General features: G+C 41.2%; 1 protein-coding gene across 5 annotated transcripts in view; it reads right to left on the bottom strand.

The window, feature by feature from the left end:
• The window catches only part of LOC138973669 (heterogeneous nuclear ribonucleoprotein K-like), a 71,555-nt gene extending 55,251 nt beyond the window's left edge, over positions 1 to 16,304 (bottom strand). For 4 of the 5 annotated variants that reach the window (XM_070346405.1, XM_070346413.1, XM_070346417.1 and 1 more), the window contains exon 1: positions 16,172 to 16,295. The gene's annotated coding sequence lies outside the window, so the exon portion shown is untranslated. Of the gene's footprint in view, positions 1 to 16,171 lie in introns of all 5 variants that reach the window. The other variant, XM_070346427.1, reaches the window with a different exon arrangement.
• Between the last annotated feature and the right edge of the window lie 138 nt (positions 16,305 to 16,442).

Genomic DNA, 16,442 nt, shown 5'->3' with positions numbered 1-16,442 from the left:
TGCTATGCTATTCCTACTGATGCAGGTGTCGATCGCAAGAGCGGTCAAAAACGGAACGTTTTACGTCAATTTGTATGGGTATCATGTCAAAAAGCGCTACATTTTAGCAATGACTTGGTGGATTACTTTGAAACTTTCAGAATATTTTACCAACATACTAGAGATACTTCGTGCGAAAGTTTGGATCGTTACGGTTATTTTCCAGATGTGACGCAATGTTTCGGAAAATGTTGTTAAACTTGTCATAGGATTGTTCACTTGTGTCCAAAAAATTCATGACTTTGCATATCTACAGATAAATGATTGATACAGATTCTGTCTAAGTTTCATTTGCGTGTAGCTGCTGGCGTTAATTTGCTAGTCATGCAAACACATGAGGAAACAAGAGGCGAAGCCTTCAAGGCTCACGTAAGAAATCGACAAACAGTAACACAAACTCAATCACTCCGTCACACATACACACATACACACACACACACAGTAAGCATAGGTGACACTGTGCAAGAAAGCGAGACACTAGATCTAGATCTGTCTGTCTGCATGTAGCCTACTTACAAGGACACGACTGCCAACTAGTCTCGGCGCGCTCAAAATAATAATGACCGAGACTTTCAGTACTTCCTTCGCGTGACGTCTAACCCTCTTACGTCATAATGTGACGTCAATGTAATGTGACGTCTTCAAATGTTAGAGTTTCTACCACAGACATACACACGCACAGACGCACGCACGCACGCACAGACAGACAAAGTTACGATCGCATAGGCTACACTTACGTGAGCCAAAAATAGAAAGTTCACGCTGTTTCGCGCTTACAGCTGTTATCGCTGCGTGCCTCTTAAAACATGCTACGGTCACGCTTGGCTGGGCATCGCTGTGGCACCAGAATCATCGCTTAAATATATGTAGCGTGTTTACTGGTCCAGCAAATTTGCGTCAGTACTTACACGCACATAAAACTTTAGCAGTGTGTGTATCAATCATTTTTCTAAAGACAAGCAAAGTCATAAATTTTTTTGGACCCAAGGGAACAATCCTATGACGAGATTAAAAACTTCTTTCGAAAAATTGCATAACATTTTAACAAACACCTGTAACAATCCATCAGTTCGCTCGAAGTATCTCGAGTATGTTGGTAAAATATTCTGAAAGTTTCAAAGCATTCCACCAAGTCATTGCTAAAGTGCAGACTTTTTTTGTCATGATACCCCTAAAAAATGACGCAAAAAGTCCCGTTTTTGACCGCTCTTGCGATCGACACCTGCATCAGTAGGCATAGCATAGCACGCAAAATACGCAAGGTAGCAAAACAAAACCATCTGTCCAGGGTAGATAATTGGTTTGACTTTCTTCTCGTATGTCAAAGTTGCAAAGTTTTGCCTATTGTGAATTTTTGTCAATTTTTCATTCGGCTCTTCCGTTTTTGTCTGGTCTATTTTGAGGGTACCCGTACTTGAGCGGCGGTCACGTGATCCCTGTAAAAGAAATATTTAATCCAAATGGTGATCCTGAAGGTTAAGTGAACGGCCTTCTCTGGCATATAAAGTATTAATAAAATGACACGGGGATTAATGCTTTAATTTGGGTTTGAAATTTGTTGCAATAATTGTTTGGCCAAGTTTACATAGCGATGTGCTTGTCTGATGGAACTGAGCAATCCTGTTATATTCAAAAATAAGTTCAGATAGTCAACTTGCTTTGATTCAGATAAGCACAATAAGCTGCCCCACACTGACATCTTTAATAAAACGGTTGCCAATCTGGCTCTGAACTTTCTTAATTTTGTTTAAGAATAAAACGACCACCCGGACGGATAACCAATTTGCTTTGCTTCAGATACACTTACCAACTGAGTAACTCTCCTTGGCATCTTGAAAACGTCAAAATCAGAAATTCAGTGAGGGACACGTTTTTCAGAGGGACAGGAAGAGGGGAGCAAAGACAGTACTTAAAAAAAAATCAGGTAAAAAAAGCTACCGGTTTAGAAATAACAAAGCGGGCAATACGAACAAGCAAGGGAACTAAAAAGACGCTTTGGGGGTACATGTACTACAGTCTACTACAAGACTGGAATCATAAAATAAATGTTTCAGACAGAAACTGATTCCAGCTACAATTATTTACACCTCCCAGCCTTTTTTTTTTTTTTTTTTTAAAGAACAAAGACAATGCCGCAAGCTCCCTCTCCTATCCTTACGACAACAAACATTTTAAAAATCAAACTGCAAACATTTTCCATCAGAGTTTGTATGCCTAGAAAACAGGCATCCTCTTCTTCTAGAAGCACTCTGCAAGCAGTGGGTAATAAGTGCAAACTGAGCGCAGAATGGATGCCAACAATTAACGCATCCTTTGTCTCTTTCCGTTCGGCACAATTAAAACATCACGCCATCAAACTCGTCTCTCAGGCCAACATCAAACCTGTTTTGTGCTCTCTCAATCCTTCTCTCGCGTTAGATACCTGTTTCGTCTAACTCTAAGCGACAATAGCGGCCGCAACGCCTCGGGCTAGGCTTCAGTTCAGACATAACTATTTGAGAACAAAAGTTACTATTGTGTCTGATGCACGAAATGTCAACATGGACGAAATAGGACCAAAACAAAACAAAACAAGTCGCGTAAGGCGAAATTACTACATTTATTCAAGCTGTGGAACTCACAGAATGAAACTGAACGCACTGCATTTTTTCACAATGACCGTAGTCCGCCGCTCGTGCAAAACGCAGTGAAACTGACGAGACTGTTTAGCGCGGAAGTGGTTTCGCTGTGCTGCATAGAACGCTTTTCTGTACCTCTCTTCGTTTTAACTTTCTGAGCGTGTTTTTAATCCAAACATATCATATCTATATGTTTTTGGAATCAGGAACCGACAAGGAATAAGATGAAATTGTTTTTAAATCGATTTCAGAAATTTGATTTTGATCATAATTTATATAATTTTAATTTTGAGAGCTTGTTTTTAATCCGAATATAACATATTTATATGTTTTTGGAATCAGAAAATAATGAAGAATAAGATGAACGTAAATTTGGATCGTTTTATGAAGAAAATTTTTTTAATTACAATTTTCTGATTTTTAATGACCAAAGTCATTAATTAATTTTTAAGCCACCAAGCTGAAATGCAATACCGAAGTCCGGCCTTTGTCGAAGATTGCTTGGCCAAAATGTCAATCAATTTGATTGAAAAATGAAGGTGTGACAGTGCCGCCTCAACTTTTACAAAAAGCCGGATATGACGTCATCAGACATTTATCGAAAAAATGAAAAAAACGTCCGGGGATATCATACCCAGGAACTCTCATGTCAAATTTCATAAAGATCGGTCAAGTAGTTTACTCTGAATCGCTCTACACACACACACGCACAGACCCTCGTCTCGATTCCCCCTCTATGTTAAAACATATAGTCAAAACTTGACTAAATGCAAAAAGGAGGGGATGACAACAGATAATTTATGCCAAATGGATGTCATTAAAACTAACGAGAACGAGAGATACAGCCAGGGAAAGGGTTGTTAAAGTGACCACCCCCCTAATCGTAGAACTGCTTTGTTTCACTTCAACAAACCAGCTGAAGAAAAAGACCACACAAAAAGATGCTGCGTTCCTTTACATAACCGTACAGCTTCACGCTGCACTTCCATCAAACCGACCTGACATACAAAATAATAGCTCTGACATCGTGTTCTGCCATGCCACAGATTTACCAAGAACAAAACCTGAATAATTATGCACAACTCATTTTACCTTGGAACAAAACGCATTTTATGAACACATTATTTATTGCTTGTTGTAAAACTGAAACTGTTTCGAGCAAAGCAGAAAATAATGAACTTTTCACAAAACCTTTGACTGTGGACTATCATTATTTTTTTAATCTCAAGGTTCACTTCAGATGAGTGGACAATACGAACTTTTATCATCTTCATGCCTTCTTGTCTTACAGTTTCACCTCGGTCCAAGGTTACGCCCTTTTCTTCCAGAGGCAGGTAAAGACTCACGGGGGTTGAATTGGTGGAGCAAGGGTATCTAGGGCTAGGAGAGAACGACGGAGGGAGGTGAGGGAGAGAGAGAGAGAGAGAGAGAGAGAGAGAGAGAGAGGGGGGGGGATAGGCAAGCGGTGGCAGGGCAAAAGAGATGGTCAGTGAAAAGGATTTTATTGAACCTCGGGGATGACGACAATACGCGGTGTGTGTTTTTAGTTGCCATGGAAGTGAGAAGACAATAAACAAGCAACACGCGGTGTTTTTGTGCGTAAAGTTGGACGGTGAATGCCTGTTATTCCCGCGGCCTCCTGGCTATTGTCATCTCCCCGTTGTCGTCTATCCGCGGCAACTTTTCGTGTCTCTCTGATGTGCACAAGACAAGGAGCTGGAGTCTGCAGAACTTTTCCATACACATCAAGAGACTGAGCCATTGAAATTCAAATCAATCGCTTTCCCTCCCTTTTAACTCGCAACCTTACATCCGCAGTCACGGTTCTGAAAGCAAAACCCGTCTTACAACTTTCTTCCCCCTACCTTTATCTACGATACACAGAAAAGACCTTTTGTTTAATGCGCTACAAAAGTCCTACGCATTCAGTTATCAAATTAAAGTGTGTGTGTGCGTGTGTTTTAATGCACGTAAGTCACAGAAGAGCACCCCCACCCCCCTTGCCCACACTTTTCTCTTTGACCTCCTCGTCTTCAGTTCAACATCAAAAACCCTTAGTACGCTTAGAGCCCTTAAAAACTTCACAGACTCAAAGGAAACTGTTCCAAAGTAAGGACAAGTGGCAAGGAATACGAAAAGGAATCATAACGGGAAACACCCACCCCCATCCCAAACCAATGTCAAACCTACAAAGTTCTTCTACTATTTCCTTTTCCACCACGCACTCAATCAAGACCCTTGTACAATGCACCACAAAAGCCCGAGGAGAAAGACACTGATCACAGCTCTGCAAATAAATTAGAAGAAATATTGTTAAAAATACCCCCCCCCCCCTCCCCCCCCAAAAAAAAATTCAACCTCCTCACATCCTCTCTCACTCGGGGTCCTGTAATCCCATTGTGGGATGTCTTAGTGGAGGTTGCTAGCGGATTGCAATCAAGGTAGGCAGGGACTGTGCAGGAACTCCAGTCTTACGCGCTGCCAGCCACTGGAATGTACGTGCAACATTCTCCAGCCTCCCGGGGCGTCTACCCACCTTTAACACCCCCCCCCCACCCACCCCCCGGAACCCCAGTGAAGCGGACCAGGAGGAAAACCTGTTTGACCGGGTGGAGGCACCCTGTCAGTGATTGGAAAATCGACATTGTGATTCAGGCCTGATCCGTTCTTGCATGTTAAAGTCGGGTGCATTTTCTTTCTCGCATCGATTTCTGCCTCGCTTTTCTTCACTTTCGCACATAACTTTTGTGTCCCCCTGGAAAGTCCTGGGACAATCGGCCGGGTTGAAAAAGTTCTTTTGTTCAAAGTGCGGAATAGAGAAAACAAAAGTGTTCCTATTTTAACGCTTTCTCGATCTAAAATTTGGGAACTAAAAATGACACTATATAATTTACTTTCCCTTTTTTCGCTAGCTAAACAAAGCGGACAGGGTTTTGTCATTTCTCAGTCTCTATCATCAACAGTCTCATATTTGAAAGACTAGTTTCACAATAACGCAAAGAAAACGTTGTCACGCGCAAATGCTAAAATTAGATTCAAGCAATGACCACCTTTATTTTCAAGCAGTTCCTTTTGAAGTCTAGCAATGATGGTCTGAAACTCATTCCAACGACCTAAAATACTCCATTATCGACATCTAAGGTGTTGGTTTTTTTTAATTCTAGGGTACTGTAAGAGACCCCGACCCTCTGATGCAGTACACGTACCCACCACTAACAACAGGCTCTCGGGCGGAACTATAGTCGACGATTGTCCGGGTAGAGGGAAAGAGGGCGGGTAGTTTTAAGTTGATAGCAGTTATCGACTGATTATCACCAGCACGGGCCGAGAGCCGGGGATCAATAATCAATTATGCATGGCGGACAGACGGAGACCTGTACACGGAGAGAGAGAGAGAGAGAGAGAGAGAGAGAGAGAGAGAGAGAGAGAGAGAGAGAGAGAGAGAGAGACCCTCTGGAGCGACGCAATCTGCCCAGGTATACATACAACTACACAAGGACGCCACCCAGTGGAGTCAAATGATAAGGACATAAAGTCATATGATACTGATTGGGACAGAAACTTCACGGTAAAGTCTAACCAGTCAGTTTTTACAGCGTGGGACCGATGTCGTCCCTCGGGTATTAAAGGGGTGGACATGCTGCAATGCATACACGCAATTCGTTTCTACCTGTGATGGACCGGAATAATTCGACGGGAAACACCGGCACCATTTTCTAAAGAGAAATTAACCTGCATTCATAAACATGACGAGTAATTCCATCATTGTAAAGATCAGACTGTCAGCGCCCCCCCCCCCCCCCCCCCAAAGAGAGATTTTGATGACTCAATGCAAAAAACTGTTCGCGGAAAAAAAATGCAAGTCATGCACTGAGAACCACACAAAGAGTGGCCCTGAATCGATGATGCATTTTCATGATATAATGATACCCAATGCACTGTTAACTAAATTCCGAGTATGTGACAAGCTTTCTTCAGAAGGAAGTATGGACATGAGCGATGGGTCTTTTCGGAAACAACATCAACGGAAACAATGCAGTCTTCCATAAAAGTGTACTCAAAAAGATAGCCCGAACAGATGGTATACTTTTACTGCCCGATGTTGACAGATGCACGAGCATGACAGAAAACAGCCAGAAGCACTGAGAACTAACAACAGAATTCCCCGAACCACTTTTCCAACAAAAGGAACCCAAAAGCTGATAAGAGGTGGGATAAATCTAGCTCAGATATAAAACCTGATTATGCTGTATTGGTTTGAAGATCAAAACCAAGAGATAAAAGCCGTACGCAGCTGGCAGTTAGTACCCTGTTTCATTTAGACGGCGGGGGTCTTTGTCGTGTGTCAATCAGTTTCACAGCTCGCTCCCTCCCTCCCTCCCCCCTTGTCAGAAAGACAGAGGTGAGGGGAGAGGTAGGAGACAAAGAAGCGGGGACGGTTTTCAGGAGAGAGCACAGGTAATGGCAGAAATCAATGTGTGGAGCGGAGTGCGGCAGGCCGCCGCCACCCGAGCAGTGAGTCAACGCGCTCTGCCACGCCCAAGCGGCACGTGCCCCTGCCTGTCACACAAGCCACCAACGGTTATCTCCCTTGTTCCAAGCAAGGCAGCGTGGACACGCCATCTACCCTTTTGGTGACCGAGTTTCACCAGATGATTCTGATCGAGATATGTATCAGACAGGGACAGGGGTCGGGTATTGATGAATATTGAAGGACAATGCCCACTGGCATACGTGTCACGGACGAAACAAGTGGGGAGCGGTCACTTAGCCAAAGGGTTCTAATTCTAATGGTTCAACCCACCAGTCTTTAATGCACTCAGTTCAAAATCATGACTAACTTCAAAACTTTCTTTCCAACAAACAAGTATGTGTGCTAGAAGTTAAAACACTGATTTAGTGCTTACCATTACACTGATATTGTCTACTACTGTAGACTAAAGTCCTACTAAAGTTGATACAATTACTAGTAGTTTATGCTCGTATTTGTGACAATTGACGCGCACAAAACATAACTAAAATAGAAACATAATATTGCCCACATGCAGATGTCCTGCTTTTTGACAAAGCATCAGCAAAATATTGGGGAATTAGACAAATAAAGCTGTAATGTTAGGAGTTTTTTTTTAATTTCACCTTTCAGAGGTTTCAATACTATGCAATTTCTTTCCTTAAAGGGACTATATCTAACAAAACAACCGTCTCAAATCGCCCCAAGAGCTTTACAGTTCAACTTGGGGGTTGTTATTTTGTGACCACACACCAGGAATACCTTAAAATAAACATTTAAGCGCTGAGGTGCTCAAATTGAAAACGGCTGTGTTTTGACTGTAACTCTCATTGTGACGTACTTTGCGCGACTCCTAGTTTTCGTCCTACCTTTTGACCCAGAGCATTCCATTTGCTATTCCTAGAGATACAGATTTGGAATTGAGCAGAGAGCAGAGTTTGTTTTGGGGGTTGAATAGATGACAAAACACACGGAGACGGTCTTAGAATTAGTGTTTGGGCGTGTTATTTTTGAAATCTGAATGCTGTGTTTGATAGTCATAGCAGACCGTAATATTCTCCAACGTACATTATGTTGTGTCTGTTATTCGAAGCGTTTTAGCCCTGTATGGCACGGAATTTGCATAAATTAGCTAGACTGTAGGTTTGACTTCCTCAATCCAACGGTCTTGGTTTGCTTTGACAAATGGGTTTGTTTGTTTATTTGTTGCTTAACGTCCAGCCGACTACGCAGAGCCATATCAGGACGAGGAAGGGGGGGATGAAGGGGGCCACTTGTCAAGCGATTCCTGTTTACAAATGCACTAACCCATTACTTGTGTCCCAGCAGGCTTTAGTAAAACTAAATTAATACCTACTGGAAGATTACCAGTTTCCAGTATGTTAAAATAGGCTTAACCTATCTACTGCTGGACTTACATCAGAACACTAACAGATTAAACTATACATGAATCGCGAGACAAGCGGAAAGAGAAGAGATTTTTGGAAAAAATACAGGTGAATGAGCAAGAAGGCAGAAAAAAGAAAAGAATTCATGAAGAAAAAGAGAGCATGACAGGAAAGAGGAACCAAAAATCTACCTAACAGCAAACTAGAAAGCTCCTGCGGTTCCAAAAACAGGAGGGGCCTTTAATTTCATAACCGCAGTGCCCCACTGCGGGATGACAAATGGGTATCTATGAAAACTAAATAAATAATAATGACAACCGGAAGACCGGACTCCTGACAGGAGAGCTGGGCGATGCAAACCGCTGGTTGATTAAACTTGATTTAATTATTTAGCATACTTGTGGTGCTTCATTGAGCAAACCAGGCTAGGTGCGTCTTAATTAAAGGTCACTAGATTCCCCAAATTCTTCAAATCGGTCGAACTCGCCAGAAAACTCACCAATATGGCGGCTTAGACAATATATCTTTAACATGGGGAAAAAAAAGAGACTCAATGTTTTGAGAGTTGTGTATCAGACAAGCGTTGATTCTGTGCTGCTTTTTGCTGTAGTTTCAAATGAAATATTTCCCCAAATTCATGTAAACTACTTAAGTATTTATGTATATGGATAGTTTCTGAAGGCCTCAGCCTATCACAATTTTCAATCGCTGATAATTCCAGCGTTTCTTGGCTGATTTGCCTGAATTTTGGCATGACAGTTGTGAGTTTTCATATGCTATCCCTATGGATTATCAGTTGGGAAAATTCTAGCCTATCGTGACATTAACACTGGAGATGAATGTACATGCTTTAGCTTACTTGCGCTCTACTTTGCTTATAGCTGAGACCTTTCAAGACCAATTCACCTTAAAATTGGTATTTTTTTTTTGACATATCGGGCATGGGAATAGGAAATCATCAAAAAGGAGGTCAGGGGGCAAGGCTCCCTGAAGCTGAGTTTTTTTGGGCATTTTCCACACATAAAACGTGCACCAGGAGACACCATAACTTTACAAAACAGTGCACTTGAAGCTGCAGTAATTTCTCACCAATGCGTTCAAAATCGATAACAGAGAGCTCCACTGTGTGTTCTTTTTAGACTTTGCCTTTCGTCAACCAGATCGAAGTCTTCACTCTCCTCAAGCCAACCAAAATTCCATTTGTTTTTCACACTTGAGTCGATTTCGGCCGCAAGGGCCTTTTCGCTTTTCGTAGATGCATGGTGACCTAAATGGCGCGTGGTCTAGAAACTGCGCGATCCGTAAAAACAAAGAAAGCGCTCGGAAATCTTCGGCAAATTCCGGAACAAGCATAAAACCTCGGCTGTTTCCGACAGCATTCTTATCATCCTCGGGTTCTACTCGACAAATTTTGTACAAGCAACATTCAGTCCAAATAAGAATACGCCAATTGAGAATAAAATATCGCCGATGGAAGCTGTTACGCGGATGAAAGTAACCCCCCCCCCCCCCCAATTTTCTCAAAGGATTTACACCGATCTCAGAAATGACCCTGGGGCTCATCAAAAAGGCGGATTTCCGCCAAACAGCGGAAGATTCTCTTGCCCGACATATGTATAGCAAATCTGTGCTCCAAATTCAAGACAAATTGCATTTTAAACTTAGGAGCTAATGGGAATAAAGCACACATGACCACTGTAACCACGAGCAAGCCTAGCTGCTTTCAACCTAAGCACAGCACCTTGTCTGCTGTACAGTACTTACTAACTTAGAGCCCTTGCCATTCACGCTGGCGTACAGGGTTCGACTCCCGCTCAGAGCAATATTTTTGGGCAATCTTTTTCAATGCGCTCTTCAGGCTGGAAATAGGTACCTGTGAGTTTTTTTATTTATTTATATACAGTAAAACCTCCCACTAACAACCTTGAAAATGTCCAGACAAATCGGTTGTAAAAAGGAGGGGTCTTTATTGGGAGTTGGGAGGTATACTTTTTTCACAGGGCAGGCAGTTCAGTCTTTAGACAAAGTTGTGTTCGTTATTCCATTTTTGTTCCCATTTGATGTGCATAATGGGTTAGCATGGTGAATGTGCATACACTTGCGCACAGACAGGCAGATATAACACACCAGACCTGTTTACCCCCATAAGTGTTTTGGAGTAATGCTCAGCCCCAAAAATAGTAATCATCCAGCATTCGTCGCCAATTACAACGCACATGACAACTGTGTCTGCGAAACGCAATCATGCACATATATCCATCATTCACAAACAAAACACATCAGTCAGTTTTTGTAGTCATCATAATTTCAAAGAAGATCACATCAAAAGCACATGCATCACTGATTCTTTTTCTTTTGCTCGTAGTAGGCCTTTTTCAGTGTGTCAAGCGCTTCTCTATTGTACTAGCGCTTGCCGAATGAGTGAGGGCGAGACTTCACCACTAGAAGGCTCTCCAGCGTCTCATCAGACAGACATGATCTCTGGTCAGTCCTGTGCTTTTTCACCCCATTTTGCCATTGAAAAAAACAATGCCAAACATGTGAATTAATAAAAATTAAAAAAAATTATTACTTTTTTTTTATTTATGAAAATCGTAGTCTTGACACGGATAGCGGAATGGCGTATTTTTTGCAGAAAATCGTAATAAATTACGCCAAAATCGTAAGGGTAAACAGGTCTGACACACACACACACACACAGATATAACACACACACACACTGACAATGTATTTTTAAATTTATGCTGTCCAGTGTTGTTTTTAAATTAATGTTGTTGATCAGTTTGTATAAATGATGCGTGTGCTGGTGTATATGGCTGGATTGAAATGTTTAACGGCAATGTCATCGCATCACAAATTCACAACCTTGGGCAATTAAAGATTCTGTTTTCAGCCTAATAGGTAAAACTGGTCATTGACCCCTGGTTAGAAAGTCAGTGTCTGTAATTGTAAACTTGGACAGGAAGAGTTTCCTCTCAGACATCAAGGGAGACCTCTCTTGCCACACACACCACACATACACAGGGCCTCATAGGTAAAACTTGGTCATTGGAGGTCAGTGTCTGTAAACTGGGTAGGCCGAAGAGGACGGCCCTATAGGCCACTGGACTTTCACGCACTATCGACTACAGACTACCACCCCTGACTCTTGATGCGTGACTAATGGCGTGCGTGTGCTGGGTAATTACGAACTTTGACACTCACTGACAAAGTCGTTATTGACCGTATGTTGGTAGGTCGGTCGTCTGAAAAAGGAGGTTGTCATTCTTGGGAGGTTAGTTGCAGTGTGAAAGGCATCCGTGCCGAGAAATTCGGTCGGCAAAAGGAGGGGGTCGTTCTTGGGAGAAGTTGTTACGGGAGGTTCCTCTGTACTTTTTTTCTCAAATTGATTCTTTATGTGCATGTCTTTGTTTGGTTCATACTGGAATTGTAAAGCACTTGCAATTGGAGCTGTTATTGAGTCTTGCACTAGTTTTATACTGTTACTCTGACCTCGTGAAAAAGCACTAAACCAAACAAAGAAAATATGAATATATTTTATTTTGGGGCCAAATCTTCTCTCTGTCTCTGATTTGTTATTCACCTGAAACTGTACACTACAAGTAGTACAACATCTGAAACTAGTGAAAGTTGCCTATGGTCTTAATACCCACTTCTTTTCAAACAGCAGAAGAGTTTAAATAAAGTGAAAGTTTGCGCATCTATACAAGCTACTCAGCTACTGACACGTTTTGACATCCGATGGGTCATTCATAAAGATTTTCTCCAAAAGTTCAATTCAAAGAACTGTGGTCTTTCCTTTTTGGAGAAAGATTAATGTAGATCGATTTAGACTCAGAAAGACTTGCATTTTGGCAACAGCACGATCACTGAGGAGCAACTGGCCGTAACGAGAGGTGTGGTTTGCAGGTGTCAGAGATTCTGTCGAGGCAGAGACATAGGTCGAAGTAACTCGATGCGAAGCAGACTGATGTTTTGCCATAACTGAAACAAATTTGTTTTGTTTTCTTGTTTGTTTAGTTTCCATGTTAATCAACTTAATGATGTATGTACAGCATTTTGTTAACTAATGCTGCAGTCTAACCGTCTGGACCAGTGATTCACGTTGCTTGGTTTGCGGACGGAATCAGTGACCAATGCCGAATCAGTTACTTGTGAGCTTTGTTGTTGCAATCTCAGTTCAATCATTGAAATGCTTTGGAATAAAGAAGAATAGAGCAAAATAAAAGAAAGGACAGAGAGGACAGTTAAGAAGGGAAAAAAATGTTGGAATATAAATAAAAATGTGATGGCAGGGCTCGAACCTACGACCTCACGAACCTTAGCAGTATAGCACAATTTTGTAACAACTGATCTAAGAACTGATACCTGCCAGGATAGGGAAAACTAGGAATGTCTATTATGTGAGATACCGGTGACTGCTGGTTCTCAGGTCTAGGGGCTCCGTAACCAACTCGCCGGTTCCCGAGCCATACCAAACTTAAAATTAAGTACATGTAATACATTGTGAGAGTGAGACTGACAAAGTGACATGAATATGAAAGCAGAGAGAAAACAAGTCGCGTAAGGCGAAAATACAATATTTAGTAAAGTAGCTGTCGAACTCACAGAATGAAACTGAACGCAATGCCATTTTTCAGCAAGACCGTATACTCGTAGCATCGTCAGTCCACCGCTCATGGCAAAGGCAGTGAAATTGACAAGAAGAGCGGGGTAGTAGTTGCGCTAAGAAGGATAGCACGCGTTTCTGTACCTCTCTTTGTTTTAACTTTCTGAGCGTGTTTTTAATCCAAACATATCATATCTATATGTTTTTGGAATCAGGAACCGACAAGGAATAAGATGAAAGTGTTTTTAAATTGATTTCGACATTTTGATCATAATTTTTATATATTTAATTTTCAGAGCTTGTTTTTAATCCAAATATAACATATTTATATGTTTTTGGAATTAGAAAATGATGGAGAATAAGATGAACGTGGATCGTTTTATAAATTTATATTTTTTTTTACAATTTTCAGATTTTTAATGACCAAAGTCATTAATTAATTTTTAAGCCACCACGCTGAAATGCAATACCGAAGTCCGGGCTTCGTCGAAGATTACTTGACCAAAATTTCAACCAATTTGGTTGAAAAATGAGGGCGTGACAGTGCCTCCTCAACTTTCATGAAAAACCGGATATGACATCATCAAAGACATTTATAAAAAAAATGAAAAAAACGTTCGGGGATTTCATACCCAGGAACTCTCATGTCAAATTTCATAAAGATCGGTCCAGTAGTTTAGTCTGAATCGCTCTACACACACACACACACAGACACACACGCACATACACCACGACCCTCGTTTCGATTCCCCCTCGATGTTAAAATATTTAGTCAAAACTTGACTAAATATAAAAAGAAGCGATAGTAATATTAGTATATAATTATAGGACCAAACATTCAATGATTCATCAATGATTACCAACACTAAAATCAGCTACATGCATAAACATCAGTAAAAAGGACATCATGTATACAATTACAAAGGTTTTTTTAACAACACTTTACTCTAATACGGTAATACTAGCACAGCACGTAAAAGGCTGAAAAGCCTAATAAATAAGCCAGTGACTTATGTAATATTTATTTTACTATTATTAATAGTATTACAAATGTATAAAGCAGCTGCTGACAAAATGTATAGCTATGCCATAGTCAACAGAACAAAGAAGTAGGTACAAACAAAGGGTTACAACACAAATCTCAAAAACATTTTTTTCCAGTTCCATTGCTCAGTCATACACTAATAGTAATAGTAATACTAAAATTACACTGATCAATCAACCTACACATTGCCTCCTAATGGCAGTTTTGCAATTGAGTTATGGATTGCACTGGTCTTGGGAACCCTAATGTGAGGGTTTTTTATGGGAGGGGGGGGGGGGGGGGGAGTAAACTGTGGCTATACACTAGACGGTAGACCCAACCCCTTTCCAGCTTCAGAAATACTCAAATAGGCATGTGCATGCAAAGTGGATTCACGACGCGCGGCGTGCAGCGTTGCGATTTACGACGCGCGGCACTTCGAGGAGCGCTGCGATTCACGACACGCGATGTATTCTGCTGTTACATTTCCTTCACAATCGCAAAGTTTACAACAGCTACACCTATCTGATCTATTTCAGAAATAAAACTGTTAGTAAAACGAAAAACAGAGCACCATTCTCTCTCTGAGACTCTCTCACTCGTTCACCATCATATATATCGCTGCGCCGATGTCTAAACATGACCAAGTTCCGGCCTTGAATACTTGGCAGTCATATCACTACATGTCATTGCAATGGCTTCTAAACTTGGCCAAGCAGTTATTGCAACATTTTTGCACGCTCAGAAAAGCATTAAACCACAATCCATTTTAATTGAACTTTATATGCAGGAAAAGGTAATTATGTCTACTGTTCATATCATTTGTTCGATCGGTGGTACTTTGTATAGGCATCCCGTGGCAGCCTGTCAAACAAGGTCACCCCTAAAATCGACCTGACAAAAACCAATGCCCCGTATTTCAAAATCTGCAAAAAAACAGAATGTGCACTTACCTAACATTTCTGACTACCATTGAAAAGGCCATTCAATTTCCTGTTCAGAGCATTTTGTTTCATGCACCTTACGTCTTTAGTATTTGTGTAGCCTTTTGTCAAAGGCGGTGGGTGTCAACAGTTTCAGAGGCCAAAAAAGGCACGTTTTGCGGCCATTTTTGAGGGGGTCCTCCACTAAGAGAGCCATGCAAATCTGCTTAAGTTCTCAATGAATTGCTTTGAAAATTTCAGAAATTATGACCAATAGGCTGACCAGAATGTGTGTGGATTTTTGTGAACGTGTATAACAAGCGTGTCGTATTACGTAACTTTTCCGAAAGATCTAAACAAATATTCTTATTAATTCAGGGTTTAACTTTAAGGACAAAAAATCGTGACTTTGAGTGCTGGTTTACATTTGCTGAAGATGGGAACGCACAAGAAAAATTATCGATAATCGTCTTTTTACATTTAGTCAAGTTTTGACTAAAATGTTTTAACATAGAGGGGGAATCGAGACGAGGGTCGTGGTGTGTGTGTGTGTGTGTGCGTATTGATCAGTTACTTCTGGACCGATCTTTATGAAACTTCACATGAAAGTTCCTGGGTATGATATCCCCAGACAATTTTTTGTCAACAATCGCTGCGCTAGTGAAACTGAAAGCAATCGCCGCGCTCTGGGAATCGTCGCGCTGCACAACGCGCCGCGCTCTGGGAATCGCTTGCCATGTGCATGGGTCAGCTTCTAGACTTTATCCCAATTTACTCATTTTTAATCAGCGTAGCTGGCATTTCTGTATTCTGTTCTGTAATCAGTAAAGTACGGGACTGCAACAAGCGGTTATCATGACAAGGGATCTGTATTTGTTGGTCACAGCCATCCAATGATTGCAAATGAATGACCCAACACCTAACGAGTTACCAGAGCAAAGTCGCCACGTTTCTGGACGTACTACTTCCGCATTGGCAATCGGGAGAAAACGTAAAGAATTCTTCAAAATGTTATAATTACTGGTGCAATAAACTCGTGTGAAATGGTGTAACTGCTTACCTAAATGCAAGATTCTTAGTAGATGAGGGAATCTTTTGGCCGGTTGTCTGTGTTGAGGAAGCAAATGGCTGACGCTTGCGAAGAAAAAGGGCCAGCTCTGTCTCTATCGACAGTGCGGACGAAAAACCCTCTATTTGTCAAAACAATTCCATTTAAAGATTTCTATCTTTCATTTTTGTCTGCAGAATTAAAATCATTGTAGAGAGCAATTATAAGATATATTTTTGGCATACTTTCAGTCAATGCTTTTTGTACGAAACTTCAAAGCCAT

The sequence above is a fragment of the Littorina saxatilis genome, linkage group LG1 (assembly GCF_037325665.1).
Source record: "Littorina saxatilis isolate snail1 linkage group LG1, US_GU_Lsax_2.0, whole genome shotgun sequence".
NCBI lineage: Eukaryota > Metazoa > Mollusca > Gastropoda > Littorinimorpha > Littorinidae > Littorina > Littorina saxatilis.
This window is presented reverse-complemented; position numbering and strand designations above follow the sequence as displayed.